Here is a 16,498-nt window from a genome sequence, read left to right on the forward strand (position 1 = left end):
GCGGCCCCTGCTCGGCTCCCGCAGCCGTGGCCCCCACCTGGGCCGTAGCCCGGAGAAGCAGGGCAGCTGCAGGAGCCGGCAGAGGCGGTGCCGGCTGCCGGAGGGCGCTGCTCGAGACTGCGGAAGGTAAGCGTGGTCACTGCCCCCGGCCCGGCCGCAACTTACTTTGTTTGCAGAGTTGCGGGCGCGGCGGGTGGGTGCGCCGCCAGAGCAGCGGCTTGCGGCGCGCCGGGGTCCTGGCCCCTGGCCGCCCTCTGCAGGGGAAGGGCTGGGGCGGGTTGGGGAAAGTTTCCTTTGCGGGGGCGGAGGCGGAGGATGAAGGACCTTGCAAAGTTTTGGGGGCTGGCTGGAAAACGGCATGGAGCATCAACTGCTGGGTGCGGGGCAGCCTGGGTCCCTCTCTTCTGTGGAGCACAGGGGTATGAAGCGTTGTCTGTCTAGATATACCCATCTAGCTATAGCTAGGTCTGTTTCTATAGCTGTATATCTATATTTATCTGGATCTACATAGATATTTCTATAGCTGTCTATCTGTAGATCTAGATATAGCTATCTATCTGGCTGCTAAACTAGGAAAAACATACCAACTCTTCATGGATTTGAAGCAGTCCATCAGGGTTTGTCAAGAAAAGCAGGAGTTGGAGGATTCTCTGTAGACCTTCCATTTCTTCCGGTTGGCACATGCAAACTGTCTGCTAACGCTTAGGCTATCAAGATCCACTCCGTGTTAAAATTATCTGGGAACTTACCTAGAATATGGTCTAAAACTGGTTTGGTGACCTTGATAAAAAAGCAAGCAAACGACTAAACTTTGGAAGTGACTACTGACATAAACTAACAGGTTATTTTTTTCCCCAAAAGATATCAGGCTATATTTTTAATACAGATTTGTGTATGTTATACATGCATCTAAAATCAGCTTTGGAAGAAGAAGGGTCTGTCTTTTCCAAAAAGTAAGGCGCCATTAAATGCTTTTAATCTGCAGTGGAGTTCTAGTTTGCAGTAGGACCCACGCATAATAAGCTGTTTCATGATGTAAATTGCCTCAGTGCATTACATGGATGCTATTTTCTGAGATTTTATTTGACATAAGGCTTTTCTTGAAAATATTACATTAGTGGGTATAGAAAAGATTATAAATACGTTAATACCAATACATATCATTCGGACTGTAACTTACCCAGGGAGTTTTGCTTTTGTGACTTATTTTATTATCTCAGGTACAGGAAATCTTGATGACATGAACAGCTTTAAAATTTCTACCTACTGGTAAATATACATAACACACACTCCTACCGCTCTTCTTTGGTCTAATTAAAAGTTGAATTACAGCTAACAAATTCCCTCCCTGTGTGCACACAAAAAATAGCCAATTTTGAGATTTACAGATGTGTTTGGTGGAATAGAGCAAATCTAATGCCTGTTTCAGAATCTTCCATTACACTCGGGTTTGTAGCATATTTGAAATGATGATGTTAGCTTGTGATGCAAAGCCATAAGGATAAGGAAAGGCAAAGCTGATCTTTGTTTAAACAGGCTGTGCTTTTTATTTAATTCTGCATGTTCATGACAGGAGTGGATAGTATCAGTGGAAAGAGGGTTAGAGTTCTGATCAAAGACACAGCCTTTTCTGACATCGAGGACATGGGTAGACAAAACCGGGGGCCCTAAATTGAAATGGTGGGTTTTTTAAAAACACTGCTTCAATTTAGGGCTGATTTAAACCCCTGTGTCATGTGCACACCTGACTTACCTGCCTCTCTGGTGGCGGGGAGGGCGAGGGAAATACCGGACCCCTGCACAGCTCAGTCAGGCTCGGTGGGGGGGGCAGTGGAGATCAGGCTTGCCACTTTTCTTGAGTGGAGCCTGCCTTCCCGGGCTGCTGCCAGGCTGCCTGCAAGGCTTCCTGCAGAGCTATGGAGCTGCACAGAGCCCAGTGCTTCGCTCTACGGCTGTAGGGGCAGCAAACTAAAACTCCTTGGAGGAGCTAAAATATATTAAAATGTCTGTTACTAGCCACGAAGCTTATAGATTTTTAGTTTATTGTCATTAATGTAAGTCCTTGGAGGAGTTTTAGTTTGCTGCGCCCCAAGTCATTTAAGGTGCATTATGCTGCTGAATTTCCCACAGCAGCTGGAATTAATGTGCAGTAGGCCACCATGGGGTGGTGGCCTACACCATTAAAGCGCCTACACCATTAAAGCAGCGCAAAAGCATTTAGCCTGCTTTAAATTGTTGTGTACACACACCCCTTGTTTCATCTACACACAGCCCAAGTCTTCTGCCTCTTGAGAAAAATAGTTCCCCAAATGTATTGTTTTATAGTCTTTTCTGTTGTAATGAACAGAAGGCTCAAATTAAAGGGTGATGTGTATGGTAATGATAAATGAAATTCCCTTACATGCACTGTATTGACATAGGCAGGAGTGTAAATTCGTGTAACTAGTTTAGGTTCTGTGACTGAAGTCTCCTGTTCTTCTAATGAGTATCCACCTACTTCTGCAGAGACCACCTCCAGAAGAGCCAAGTAGTTTGTTCTATACGTCTACTTACTCTGTGACTTCCTTGTTAAAACTGTCGACAAGTGTGGCAGTTACAAAGTGATGCGACACAAGGCATTACAATAGGACTACCAAATACCTACCACCTTCCAGTTGCATTGAACTGGGATTGATGCATTATACTGAATTGTATTTATTTATTGATTAGATTTAATTTTTGGTCACTACATGAAATAGCAAGAGAGTCTTTAATTTCTCTATGCGTAAATTGAGTGGGCGTAACTTTGTCTGAGAACAGGGTAATAATATACAAGACAATATAGATTTTTTTTTTTTAAATTAGTGTAGAGTTTTTGTTCTAACCCTGAATATTATTGATTACCTTTATCAGAAATTTATACTTTTTAAAATTTAAGATGGGAGTTGTGTTAGATTACTTCACTGTCCCCTCTTTAGTCTGTCTCCAGAAGCCTGTGTTTTGGGGATAATCTTCCAGTTAAAATACGCATGAATTCGGTGCTTGTGAAAGTGACAGCAATGAAAACTGATTCTTGTCTCTTCTTCTGTATAGAAATGATGCATTGTGGATGACAGCAAAGCTGTTTCTGCTAATGAGTATCCACCTGCTTCTGCAGTGACCACCACCTCTAAAGGAGTCAAGTACAGGTTTCCCTTGCTTTATGCGGGTTCTGTATGTGTGAATTCGCTCTTATGTGATGACCCTTTTTATACAAAAAATTCATTATATGCAAGATAAATTCACTGTTATGTGATCGGTGTGGTGGAAGCTTGCAGTCAGCTCCTTTGTGTGGTGCATTGTGGGAGTGACATGTACCAAAATATAGCCTACTGTGTGGATCTGTTCTCCTTGCTCACGGTTTGCAACATATGTTTCTGTAGTTGCCATCCCCATTATTGTAGCGCCCTGTGCTTGTGTGTACTGTTTGCTGTTGCTGAGTACCAACATTGTCTTGTAAAAGTGGTAGAAATGGGTCTGGGGTCTACATCTTGGAATGTATCCCTGTTAGTTACATTGTAAAGTGGATTCCCTTTACGTGAGTTCGAGCTATGCACTACTTTCCAGGAACGCACGTACAGCATAAAGCGAGGGAAACCTATAGTTTCTTTTTTATGTCTAGTTCCTCTGTTACTTCCTTGTTGAAACTGTCAGCAAGTGTGCTAGTTTCAAAGTGGTGTGACACAAAGAATTATGTTAGGAGTACCAAACAGCCATCACTTCACATAGTTACTTCCAGTTGCAACTGATCTAGGATTGAGTTGTTATACTGACCTTTATTTATTTATTTATTTATTTATTAACTTATTCCATGTGAAATACTTAATTTTTGGTCACTGAGTAAAATAGCGTTTAATCTTTTTGGGAGCAGTATCATGTCCCTAAAGGTTATTTGTCTACATTTGATTGTATTTAATTACACAAATGATTGTTAGCTTTGATATGATAAGGCTTGGTCAGAACATATATTAAAACGTCTCTCACTAGCCATGAAGCTTATCATAGATTTTTAGTTTATTGTCATTAATGACAAGATTAATGCAAATGTAATAAACATATTTTTTAAAGACATTTGTTCCTGATTCCTACCCCAAATGCAATGTATGTAATATATGCAGTCTATCTCCTCTTGTGGTCAATGAGTTTTACAACTCAGAACAGCTGGAAAAGTACTTTAAGTAGAGACCAATGGACCCTCGTATTTTGTGTAGCCTTGATTTCCCTTTGTTCTGTGCTGATAGGGTGTTTTCTCCAGCTCTGTACTCGCACTACACCCTTCTTCCAACCCTTTCCTTGCTTCTCTTTAAGCTCCTTACATTTTCTCTTCTCTTGTCTTTCCATGTAACTAATTCCTTTCTAACTCATCCCTCCCTCAAATTATGGAACTAATGTAATGTTTCTACCCTCACACCAACCAATCTACTTTTTCGTGTAGCTTTTTCCCCTTACCTTTTTTTCTATTAGGACTATGCACACTTTGCACAAGGACTCTCTAATGCTTGGTGTTTGCATATTTCCTAGCACAATGAGGCCTTGCTTTTGGTAGGTACTACCAGAACAATAATAATAAATAAAGAATGCCATTGACATCACCGGAGTCCTAAATACTTAATTCCCCTTGCTGCTCCTGTAGTAGTAACTAACAAATTCTTCTCACAGGGCTTGTTTTTTTGCACTGCTAGCTCCATTTTTAACTCGGGTTTTGTCCTTAACCTGAATCCTGTTCCGACACAAAAATCTGTAGTACAAATTAGGTGGTGACTTAGGCTCAACCTAGCTAACTGTTTGGGTCTCGAAGTGCTGGTGACACTCCAGTTCTTAATGAATCTGCCTGGGTTATAGCTAGAGCTGGGAGAAATGTTTCAGCCAAAAAATTTTTTTTTTGATGAAACGTACATTGAGCACTGTCTAATCATTTTGACATTTTGTTTTATTTTCACTGAGTTCATGAAGAAAAATAGCAAAATACAAGAAAGCCTGACTATTTTATTTTAAGTGTTTTTGATCCAGAAAGACTTTTTGATTTTTCCCCTCACTTTTGTGAAGAAAAATAAATGATCCAAAAATGCTCTTTTTGGGACTCAATGAAACCTTTTTGTTTAAATTTAAAATCAAAAGATTTTGGACTTTTTGAAGTGCCAGTGGATGTAAAAAAAAAAAAACCTAAATAAACAGATATTCACAAAGCTATAATTATTGCTTCTTGGGTGCATCTACACAAGATGTTTACTGTGGAGTTGCCTAATTAGCTCTGCAGTAAACATCTCAGTGTCTACATGTGCAATGCTATTAGGGCAGAGTAAACTAACTGCTGTAGGTTAGTACTTGTGAATTCAAGTATTATCCCATGGTAGAGTTTTTTACTTCATAGCAACATGTGTAAATGCTGATGGGGCTCACTGGGGAACAAGGATGCTTTAGTGCAGGGGCTGCCTGCTAGCTAACCCTTCTCTGAAGCCCCCTTGTGCCCTAGCCAGCCCCTCCGCACCATATTTGAGCTTATTTGGAGCTGCCCTGGGCTGGCAGGCTGACCCCCAGGCCTCCTGCCAGCTGAGGCTGCTCCTTCCTGGCTCAATGTGCTGCAGTCCCAGGTCAATGTTTTCCAATCCGGTTTAATGTGCTGTGGTCCTGGGTGCCCAGGAGCAATAAACTCCTGTACTATATGCGCTGGAGTTTATTGCACGTTAATTCCATGTACAGGCAAGCCCCTCAACTGCTGGTCTAAACACTTTGTATAGCTTTAATGTTTTTTACCAGTGTGCTGCATTTGCTTGAGCTAGCCAACCTTGGGCCAAGTAACCTGAATGTATTAACTAAAGCAGTGGTTCTCAGCATTTTTTGTACTAGGACCCATTTGTAAACATCAATGGCAAGTCCCACCACAATAAATAGTTTAAGCAGAAAACAGCTCCCTGGCTCTGCCTGTGCTCTTCACTCCCTATCCACAGCCCTGTGTCCCCTAGCTCTGGTGCCTCTCACTCCTGACCTACTTCCCCAAGGTCCCAGTCCTGCAGTGTACGGAGTGGGGGTTGTGTGTGGGGTATTGGGGGGCACATGCCCCCTGATTTGTGCATTCACAGAAGGCATGGGGCTGCAGCCTGGCTGGACCAAGATAGGAGCTGCCTCTGCAGTCCAGAGAGTGGAACCCAGCATGGGAGGGCAGAGCAGGGTGGTGAGACTTGTTGCTGCCACTGCTGGAACACCCATGTCAGCTGAGCTGCCAGCAGCACAAGGGGTAATGGATAGGGGTTGGGTGGGGTATGCTGTCCTTGCCTCCTCCCACTGCCAGTAATTCACACACTGGGCTGTACTTCTACCCCAGGGGGGAGGAGAGGCAGCATGGGCAGCCTGAGGGTAGAGCAACTGAGGTGGGTCAGTTTCATATTCTAACTAGCATCCATTAATGCATTGCTTCCGTGTTTGAGACAAGGACAGAGGGGGTCATCTACTTAGAGTGTTCCTTCAGCTGGGTAACATGGGCAGTTCTTATATATGTATGCACAGCTGGGAGAGCCAGATTCTATCTCCTATACTCCTAGAAGTTGTTACACTGAAGATGGTTGGATTATTTGTGTGAATTAAGCAAGCAGACCTTTTGCATCTCTATATATTGTGAAGCCAGTTTGGCCAATTTTTGCAAAACAGCCCAGATAATTCAGTATCTGCATGTAGAGTACAAAAGGATGCCTGAGAATTGATATTCTCATTTTTTTTAGTTTAAGCCAGCCTCCATACACTGGTACATTGCACACACGATGTTTATTATTTACATGTAAAGTTCCTAACAATTTAATTTATCCTGAAAATCCTTTAATGTCTGAATAAAACAACAAACCTAGATTTAGGACTGAAAAATAGATTCAAATCATCATGACTCTTATTTGCTACTTTGAGGGGTTTTGGTAAATTTTCCATACAATCCTATACATTTACAATTATTTTTTTCTCAGACTGGATATTGATGTTTTGTGAGTTTAGAATTTTTCTGTAGTACATGCTTATAAATGCCAGTAATAATATAGCAAAGTTTGGAGTCCATTTGGAAAGGAAGAGAGATTCTTAGGTCATAAGGAGAGAATATTGCAGCTCTTATATATTTATTTAAATTTCCTTGACTGGAATTAATTAATTCAACTAGATTAAGCATCTCTAAAGTTTATTTTGGGATATAATCTGTCTATCTCCCTGAAAGAGGACTTGGTTTATACTTTTAGGATTTGTATCCACTTCAGTATTTTATTCAAGTATGACACATGTTGAATACATTTAGCAAGACCTAATTTGAGGCCATCAAAATATATTTAGCCTTGTTCAGTGCTCATTGTATTTGTATACATATGTATTCTACTATTTAAAAATCTAAAATACATTAAGTGTTTATGGCATATTATAAAATAGAGTTTATGCAAAGTTCAAAATGAAAATAAAGCAGTAGTATTGCTCTGCATTATATTTTAACATTTAAGGAATAAATAAGCAGATGTCTGTGTAGTCCAGGATGTGTGTTTTTTTTTTTGTTTTGTTTTGTTTTGTTGTTGTTTTGTTTTGTTTTTTTAATATTTAACAATTACTTAAAGAAAATAAATCTTCATGATAAGAAGTCCAATTAGGGAGGGGGGAGTGGATTATAAAAAGTAATTTAAAATTTCATAGTTCTGATTAAAATAAAACATGCTAAAAGTTGTGTAGGTGGTTTGTGTGTAAAACTGATGCTAGGTGACATATCAGGCAAAATATTGCACATTCCATTGTGTTCTGAACATAGTTACCTACTTCCTTTGTCTGCCTGTCTGCATGAGGGATGTCTGGCATTTGTGAATGCAGTATTTCTCTTGGTGAAACGTCCTGGAAGTGGACAAGGAAGCAGAGTTTAAAAGGGTAAAGCATTGTATCCTTTTTATTCCCCTATAGTGTGGTTATCCATATAATTTTTCCTAGATGATTCCACCTAATGAGTGCATTATTTTAAAAGCAAATAATGGCAATAACACTTGCAATGGCTAACTTATGTGTGCGAGCAATGAAAGAGAACTAATTTGAAGAAAATTTAATTTAAGCAAGAATCTTTTTTCATGTAGAATTTGACAGGTAGCTATAAACTACAGGATATTTTTGTTTTATACCATGAAAGATAACTTCCTTTTTCAAACTTGGCCGAGGCAAGTCAAGTTAGAGAAAAATAAGAAGTCTTATTTAATCACCGAAGAATATTTTACACTTTACAAAGCAGAAACTTGCTCTAAGTAGTGAAAACAAACCTGTAAAAGGTTTGATGAGATGCCTAGGTACCACAACACTTGGTTCTCTAGAAGATCCTAATATTTGCAAGTAATTCAGGATTAGAGATGCAGTTTTCTGTTGTCTTTAAGGTGAAAATAGCTTTGGCTTTTGGAAAGAAAATAAACTGATAGTTCTAAATGGTATTTCTCCTATATAGGTTGACTGCATTAGCTACATATTCCATTAGACTGGGGTGGGCACTTAGTTTGGGCAGAGGGCCGCTTACTGAGTTTTGACAAACCATTGAGGGCCACATGATAGGCAGCCAGGGGCAGTTAAATACTAATTTTCTAAATTTTTTAGGGGCCCCGCAGGCTGGATAGAATGGCCTGGCGGGCCACATCTGGCCCCTGGGCCACATTTTGCCCACCCCTGCATTAGACACATCTGCTAACCACAAGAAAAATCCTTATACCTCTAGAAAAGACCCAGTAATAAAATAGAATGAACTGTTACATAGAAACCCTACCCCCCTGAAACTAACTCTCCTTAGTTAAGTCTTAGGGTGATGCGACTCAAAGAGCTAGCTTCCCAGTTAGAGATGTTCCTGAAACAAAAGATGTGTTAAGCTAAGGGACTGTACCATAAAGGTACATGTGCTCCAGTTAACAGATGAGGTTTGGGAAACTTGTGGGGATAGCTGCTGTGAAGCACTGTTTCCCAACATTGCATTTAGATGTTTTGCCCTTTTAGCAGCATAGCCAAGTTTCATAGTTATACAGTCCACAGACTCTGTGATAAAGTTGTGCTGTGTTGTGACTGCTCAGTAGCATACATGCAGTGGCTGGACAAATTCAGTCCCTTTCTTAATAGAAATATACCACATTTTCTTAAATATAAGACAAGGTTTTGTTCGCCAATAAGCATGTCAGGATGGGAAGCTCCTTATTTTATATTTGCATAAAAAGAAAACTCATTAAATGCACTATCATTAAACTGCTGCCAAAAGCAGTATGTCCTCTGTCATAGAAACCAAATATTAACATAATTAAATTCATCCACCACTGAGAATGACTACAGAACATGTGGACCATATTGAGCAAACATGCTGATGGGAACCTATCCCAGGGTAAGTTAGTGGAGCCCACGTGAATAAGACACATAGTAGTGCCCATTGAGTGTAGGCTCCCTTTTTCAAGTCATGGTGAGCCACTACATTGCATACATTTTAACTTCCTCTTCACTCCCACAGCTGAACTGTGCCTTTTTTGTCCATTTCCAATGATTCCTGTTTCTTCATCAGTCTCAAACATCTGGCAAATGTGACCAAACAGAGCCTTTAACAGTTTACTGAGAATCCTTCTGTTGCCCCCTCTCTCAGCCTGTTGTGTGTGATTTGTGTGGCCATGCTGTTCATGAGTTGAAGCTGGACCAGATTCTATTGCATGTCACCTGTATTTAAATTTTTGGAGGATCCCAGGACATTTGACAAGAACACGCAGTTCCAATGATGAGCAGGGTTAGCAGGGTAAGCAGGGCCTGACAAGGGAGTGAGGGGCTGCAAGGGGAAGATGTTGGGGGGACAGAAGGCCAGGGGGGTCACCTGCCCCCCCAGATTTATCTTCCCTGCTGCAGCAGTGGGAGGAGGACAGATTCAAGGCAAACCTCTAATAATTGGATTCTATATCTGGGAAATTATAACATTTAGAATTTTTCTAGATGTAGAATCTAATTATTGATGGGTTTTCTTATATTCAGGGTCATTTTATATTTGAGTAAATATGGTAATTAGCTACAGTTACAAAAAAAGAGGCCATGGTGTGAATGGACATTGGGTCTAAACTATCTTTCTCACTGAAATGGTCTCCTCAGAACAGGATTTGAGGCACAAAGGCAGTCCAGGGAAACTTGCAAAGCTACTAATGTGTTGTGTGTGGTCTATGGATAGAGAACTTCAATTTCTCCCTCATCTGTTTCACCAACCCTAAACTGCCATTTAAAAAAGTTAATGGTTTTTGATGTTTTACTGCTTCTATAACTGAAATGGGGTTAGCTTTCTTAATAGGATTCTAAGATCATGAATTCATAATGTAAAAGTCTTTGGAGAGTTAGTGAGGGGGATAAACAACTCAAGTGACACTATAGATTATAACTTAAACATCCCCAAGGAATCTATTCTCATTTCAACACTCTTGCTTACCTCCCATTGACACTAATGGCAGGTACATAAAGCATTCACAATGGTAAGTGTAGACTTCTAAGTGCATATTTCAATGCTATACATTAGTGTCTGTTAAAAAAAAAAAAAATGTGCAATTCAAAAAGTTCCCTAAATATGCATTTATACAACAAACTGTAATGGCCAAAAGGAAACATTTGAAGCCTAATGGTCCTATCAATATTTGTGTGTACTAGATGGACTTCAACAGCTACAAATGCCTAAATGCCTGTTAATCATGCTAACTTTGTTTTTAAGCCGGTAAATGGTTGAGAGCTTTTGGACTACTCATTGTCAGGTAAAATCAATCTGCCAAAGAGAGACTGGTCATGACTGGTCAGCATTTTTTCTTGTATTTATCTCGGCAAATAAAGAAAGAAAAAAGAGCATCCTTCAGAAGTTTGTTGTTGCAAACAAATTTGCCCAGCATATTCACTCACATAGAAGAACACCTTTTCCAGAATTATTTTGTTCATCTTGCAGTTTCAAAAACTGAGGCTGTCGAATACATGAAATTAATTCAATTCAATAAACTCCAGCACAGTTTGCACCAGAGTTTATTGCTCCCTGGTGCAGTATTTACACATGTGTCTGGGCCACAGCATATTGAGCCAGAGTGGTGCAGCCCTGGTTGGCAGAAGGCCTAGAGGGTCAGCCTGCCAGCCTGAGGCTGCTCCTGCCTGACTCAGTGTGCTGCATAGGGGCTGGTTGGGCATGAGAGTGCTACAGTGGGAGCTAGCCAAGCAGCTCTGACTAATACCTTGAGGGCCCCAGCCAGCCCAGGTCATAGTCTACCATGTGTGTTGTGGCGGAGTAAATAACTCTGCCATAAAATAGTACTTGCATTGGGCTATATGATCCTACAGTGGAGTTAGTTTGTTTACTCTGGCCTAATAGCAATGCTCATGTGGATGGTGATGCTTTACTGTGGAGCTAATTAGGCAACTGCAATAAGCATCTCATGTAGATGCACCCGAAGGGTAGAAAACTGATCCTGATCATGTGGACTAGGTAAACCATATCAGTCAGGGAGGGAAAACCTATTAAAGCATTCAGTTCTGTAATTAAGTTGCTTTGCCAAAGCAGCTAGTGTCCTATTGCTGAAGTGCCTTCATCAACCCTTCCTTTACATAGAAATCTACTCATACTAGAGTAGTTTGTGGTGATTGATCCAAAAGTTATAGCTTTGCTTAGAGATGTTATTGTAGAATCTTCTATGGCACTGCTTTGTTTCCTTTTTAAATAAGGACTCTAGTTTCTTATCTAAAGGAACTTGCTTCTGTGCCTGAGACAATAACTCGGGAAGTACAGCTTGGCCCTCATTTAGTACTGACTTGAACTCTCCACCAAGCACTGGGCTGTGTTTGTACATAATGTAAAGAGTGTGGTTTTTACAATAGGTTGTTACTCTCAGTGACTCTACTGTTTGTCATGCAGATTCTCATGCTTTCCAAAGAGATTTTTTCTTATTGCTTAACGCCTCTCTCTTCCCCTGAAAAATGTGGGCTCTAGTATTTTAAAACTGCATAGACACACCTGTATCTTCTTTCAGTTTGGCTATTATACTTCCTCCATTGCATCACCAAATCTCAAGTGCTCACCTGTGAACAAACTCTGCCATCCATTGCATATCTTTCCTCTATCCCTGTTCTCAGTCAGAGATGCATAAGCATTCCTGAGCCACAGTTCACTTTGTTTGATCTGATCTGTTGCTCACAAAAGCTTAAGCATCTCACACAAATTCCCAGACCGGATAAACCCTCCCGCCAGAAAATCAGTAGCCTGCCCCACAGTGACAAATCATTGATGCTTCAGAGCAACTTTGGGGGCTGGACTTGATGCTCCTCCAGGGTCCCTTCCAGCCCAAACGTCTATGAAATCTCTGATTTAGTTAATCTGTAAGGTGCACCTCTACCTTGCCTTGTGTCTGATTTTAAATTAACACTGGCAGGGTGGGGAGGAGGTGCAGTGATGCAGCTGTTACTCCCTTTCAGACTGGACCACACTAAGGAGCCTCAGTACTTTTTAAAAATCCCCACAGCAGGTAAAAATCCCTGCTCCCTTCCCTTTCCCTCTATGCTCAGGCATATATCCCTTCCCCTGTTTCCTTTCCTCCTCCTGCCACTACTGCTTTCCCTGATGTCCCAGAGACTAAAGAAGCTTTAGAGCCATTCCTGCCTGCTCCAGCTAGGCTGCATAGGGGCTGGGCTCAAGAATGTCAGCAACAGTGGCAATGGGGGGGGGGGTCCCTTTTCCTGAGCCTGTTCCTCCCAATGTCCTGTTGCATTCCCAACTGAGCCCAGCTGCTATACAGCATGGCTGGAGCAGGTAGGAGTTGCTCTGAAGTCTCCACTGCCCTGGGACAGCGGGAAAAGCAGCAGCAGCAGAAGGACGGGAGAGGACCTGATTCTGGCCATGGAGGGAAAGGAAGGTGATTCTTATTTAATTCAGGACTTTAAAGAGTTCTGAAGGGTCCCCCTGCTGGTCTGCTGCCACCAGTGGGTGAGGAGGCAGGGTAGAGGGTAAGAAGCTGGAAGTTGTGGGTGCAACATGGTTTGATGTTCCTCTACCCTCCTTTGCCAAATCTGAATCCATCCCTGAACTTGGCTAACTATCTTTCTCTGTACATACTCTGTGCTTATGGTGCCACTGACTTCTTTTTTTCTCTCTCTACATTGTCTTACTCTTATTGGTATGAGAGTTGCAACTGTTCCTCTCAAATTCTCTAGCCGTCCTGCATTTCTCTAGTTTATTGAACACATCTCTTCTTCACAGTTCTTTCTCTACTTATTTTAAAATTGTAATAACTGTCATCTTAAATACTAGATAGGGTGATTGAGGCATTGTGGTTTTGGAGCTAGGGTCTTTTTCAGTAATGCTAGGGAAGTTATGAGGGCCTCAATATTGGGTATGGTTGTAGACATACAAGGAGTAGTTGGAAGGTGATAAGAGTGCAGCAAACAATGAAAAAAAAAGGTAGAGCGATGATGACAAGGAAAAGACAGGGATTGGAGAGAGAATAAAAATGAAACCAGGATCTGAGTGGGAATGTGGAAAGGAAATTAATGTGAAATTAGGTTTATAATAGAACAAGAGAGAGATGGATGCAGGAGAAGTTACACAAAGAGTGTAGTGGTGTAGTGGGATTATTATGTATGCTGTCTCTACAAGAGAGTATAGGGGTAAAGTTAAGGACTTCTTTGGCTGAAGAAAACTTCATATAGTACAGGTCCTCATTCAACAAACAACTTGAAACCCATGTCTAAGTGCAAGCGTCTGAGTAGCTCCATTATTGAATATTCTCACTGTAGAGGTGGTGGAATGCCCATGCCTTGTGGCTTGATCCACTGAAGTGGAAAAATCATCACTGAATACAGTGAGCTTTGTATCAGGTTCTGGAGGGGACAGATAAATCAGACTAGATAGAGCACAAGCTAAATAACGTGCAGAGAACATTCATATGCTGGTATAAAGATGGATTAGCTGGGTTTTTTTCTCTAACATTTATGATTCTAACATTCAGCTTTGTGATTTTTATTTTAGTATTCATGTTCCTGCAGCCTTTTTTTACATTTCTCAGTATTTCACTGGCAGACATCCCACAGCTCCATAAGTCTGGGGGAAGCGGGTGGTTAGCATGTTGCTGTGGGGATTTGAGTCTTAATGTTCTATGCTGGTAATGCTAGGAATATTTTTAAAAAACTTATATGATACAATGGTAGATAATTATTTTCCCCATTGTATATCACACCCTAATTTTGGGAAGGGAGAGATTTCAAATCATTTAAAAAAAGTTCTGGACTTTTAGAAAGGAAAATAGAAAGAAGGGAGTGACTGGCATCAGTCTGGATAGCAGTCAGGCTGGAAGAAGATTGCTATTTCTGTCGGTCATCAAAGATGTTAGCAGTCAGCCAGCTATTTCTTAGGAAGAGAAACAGAGAGAGAAAAGGTAAGATTAATTTGTATATGTTTCTGACACTGTCTTCATCTGTTGAATTAAGACAGTTAGTTGTATACTGTGGTTACCTTATTCTGATTTCTGTTTATTGCTTGTTGTTTGTGTTCACTAATCTATTCTATTTTTTACAGTAATCTGGCTTTCTTTTTCCTCTTCGTTCCTTGAACAGTTTTTATATCCCTGAGGCTCACATGAGATGACTATCACTTGGTAGAGGGGTCAGTAGTGTAACGGCATCAAGCTTTTTTTCTTCTCAGTAGAGACCTGCTTGCTTCCAATTTTTGCATGTTTACATGGTGAACATCATGCTGTATGTCTCTGGCTAGGGTCCTTGCAGGCTGGCCTGGTGCTGTGATTCACACACACTTTCATGTATAGAAACAATAGGTCCTTACTTACAAAAAATGCTGCTACAGTGAATGCTGTACTTTACACACCTCTTTTATTGCTTGTGAACAGATAATAATGGATTCTACCAAAAGTAGCTGAACTTATTTGAGATGGTAGGCCATGTCCAGCTGGAAGCAAATGAGGATAAAACTGGGAATCAGATGCTTAGCAATCTTCATTATCAAACAGGTGCTTAAGTATAGAAATATCAGAATAGATAGACTTAAGGACTTTAGGCTCTTCTGCTTAATGCTTGCTTCAAACTCTCTCTAATTTCAGTTTAGCCATTTGTTAAAATGGAGATAATTTTTTTCATATCTTATAAGGGTGCTATTGAAACTTGAAATGTATTGAAACGTTTTTAAGTATTTTGAATAGCAAATAATTGATTGTGCCAAAAGTATCTCTCAACAAACACTGTTTGTAGTGGTTTCTTCCAAATGGTATGCTGATTACTCAGAGCAGCTTGCCCAATACAGTCTCTGACATTTGCTATATGTGGCCCATACGAAATTCTTTAAAAATGCACCATTTTATGCAGAAAGGATCTCGCATCTGCCTTTTAATCTCTTATTTCCTAAATACAGAAATGTATCCTTGATTATTCTTTCAAGGATCATTCTTCCCACCCCTCCCCCTGCTTTTTGATGCTCCCACCCCTCCCCCTGCTTTGTGCTGCGTGCTTTGTAGCCTGAACACAACATCTGAAAGTGTTTAAAATCCAACGTTTTCTTGGCTTTATTCTGCCATATCCTTACCACTCATTTCTAGTGGACGGCAGAAGGAAAACTGTTCTTTAATTCTCAGGCTGTAGTCCTGTCTGTTGGTAGTGACAGCAAGTTGTCATCATATTACAGCAAGTTCAGTAAGTTACATGACAAGAACTGGAGATTTAATTCCAGTCTCATACAGAACAAACACTCTCATTTAAAAAAAAAAGAAAAAATTCCAGCACCTCATTTGAGATGTGTGGTGGCAGTATTAAAATTTAGGCAAAAGACAAACCCAGATTTTTTGGGAAATGTAATATTCCTAACTGCCACTGAAGTCGTTGGGCATGTCTACACATGACACTGCGGTGAGGTAGCGTTGGCAGGCACGAACCATGACACCAAACCTACTGTACAGTAGCAATGAGCTACAGCACAGTAGCTTATGGTTACTGTGCAACAGCATTGGAAACAATTAATGCAACACCAGGACTGCACAATAACTTAAATGTAATGTGTAACTTCACCCTTAAGCCATACTAAGTGTACTTAAAATGCAGATTTGTTAAACTCGTGCTAAGTTCCTTTTGAGTGTCCTTCAGGCGAGGATTAGCTCTGGGCCGTGTTACCTACCTCATATTAGGGTAACTTGAGTTTGCTCCACAGAGATGAAACAAGCAATCTGCAATCCTCCAACATCCCAGGATACACCTTTGCGACCTGCACCCACCCTACCCCCTCCTTGCAAGTGGGGACAGAGCTTAGGTATACTGTCTTCTACCTTCGCCCCTGCTTGCCATCCCTCTAGTGGCAAGTCAGAGCTGTGCAGGGAAGAAATGGTATTAACCCTTACTATGCAACTTCTTACAGCACATTCTGTATTCCACAGATTTAGTTTCATAGTTAGTAGGGTTGGAAGGGGCCTGAAGCAGATCAACAAGTCCAACCCCCTGCCATGGCAGGAAAGAGTATTGGGTCAAACGA

General features: G+C 40.9%; 1 protein-coding gene and 1 long non-coding RNA gene across 4 annotated transcripts in view; one reads left to right on the top strand and one right to left on the bottom strand.

Moving 5' to 3' along the window:
• The window catches only part of LOC109296342, a 1,601-nt gene extending 1,344 nt beyond the window's left edge, over window positions 1–257 (bottom strand). The window contains exon 1 of the long non-coding RNA XR_002096963.1: window positions 166–257. This is a non-coding gene — a long non-coding RNA (uncharacterized LOC109296342). The remainder of the gene's footprint in view (window positions 1–165) is intronic.
• MPPED1 (metallophosphoesterase domain containing 1) overlaps window positions 102–16,498 on the top strand; it is a 104,738-nt gene continuing 88,341 nt past the window's right edge. The window contains exon 1 of one of the 3 annotated variants that reach the window (XM_019515741.1): window positions 102–126. The gene's annotated coding sequence lies outside the window, so the exon portion shown is untranslated. Of the gene's footprint in view, window positions 127–334; window positions 420–12,941; window positions 14,406–16,498 lie in introns of those variants that run through there. The other 2 variants (XM_019515740.1, XM_019515742.1) reach the window with 2 other exon arrangements.

This window comes from Gavialis gangeticus, unplaced genomic scaffold (assembly GCF_001723915.1).
Source record: "Gavialis gangeticus isolate Ggan-Ray unplaced genomic scaffold, GavGan_comp1, whole genome shotgun sequence".
Classification (NCBI taxonomy): Eukaryota; Metazoa; Chordata; order Crocodylia; family Gavialidae; genus Gavialis; species Gavialis gangeticus.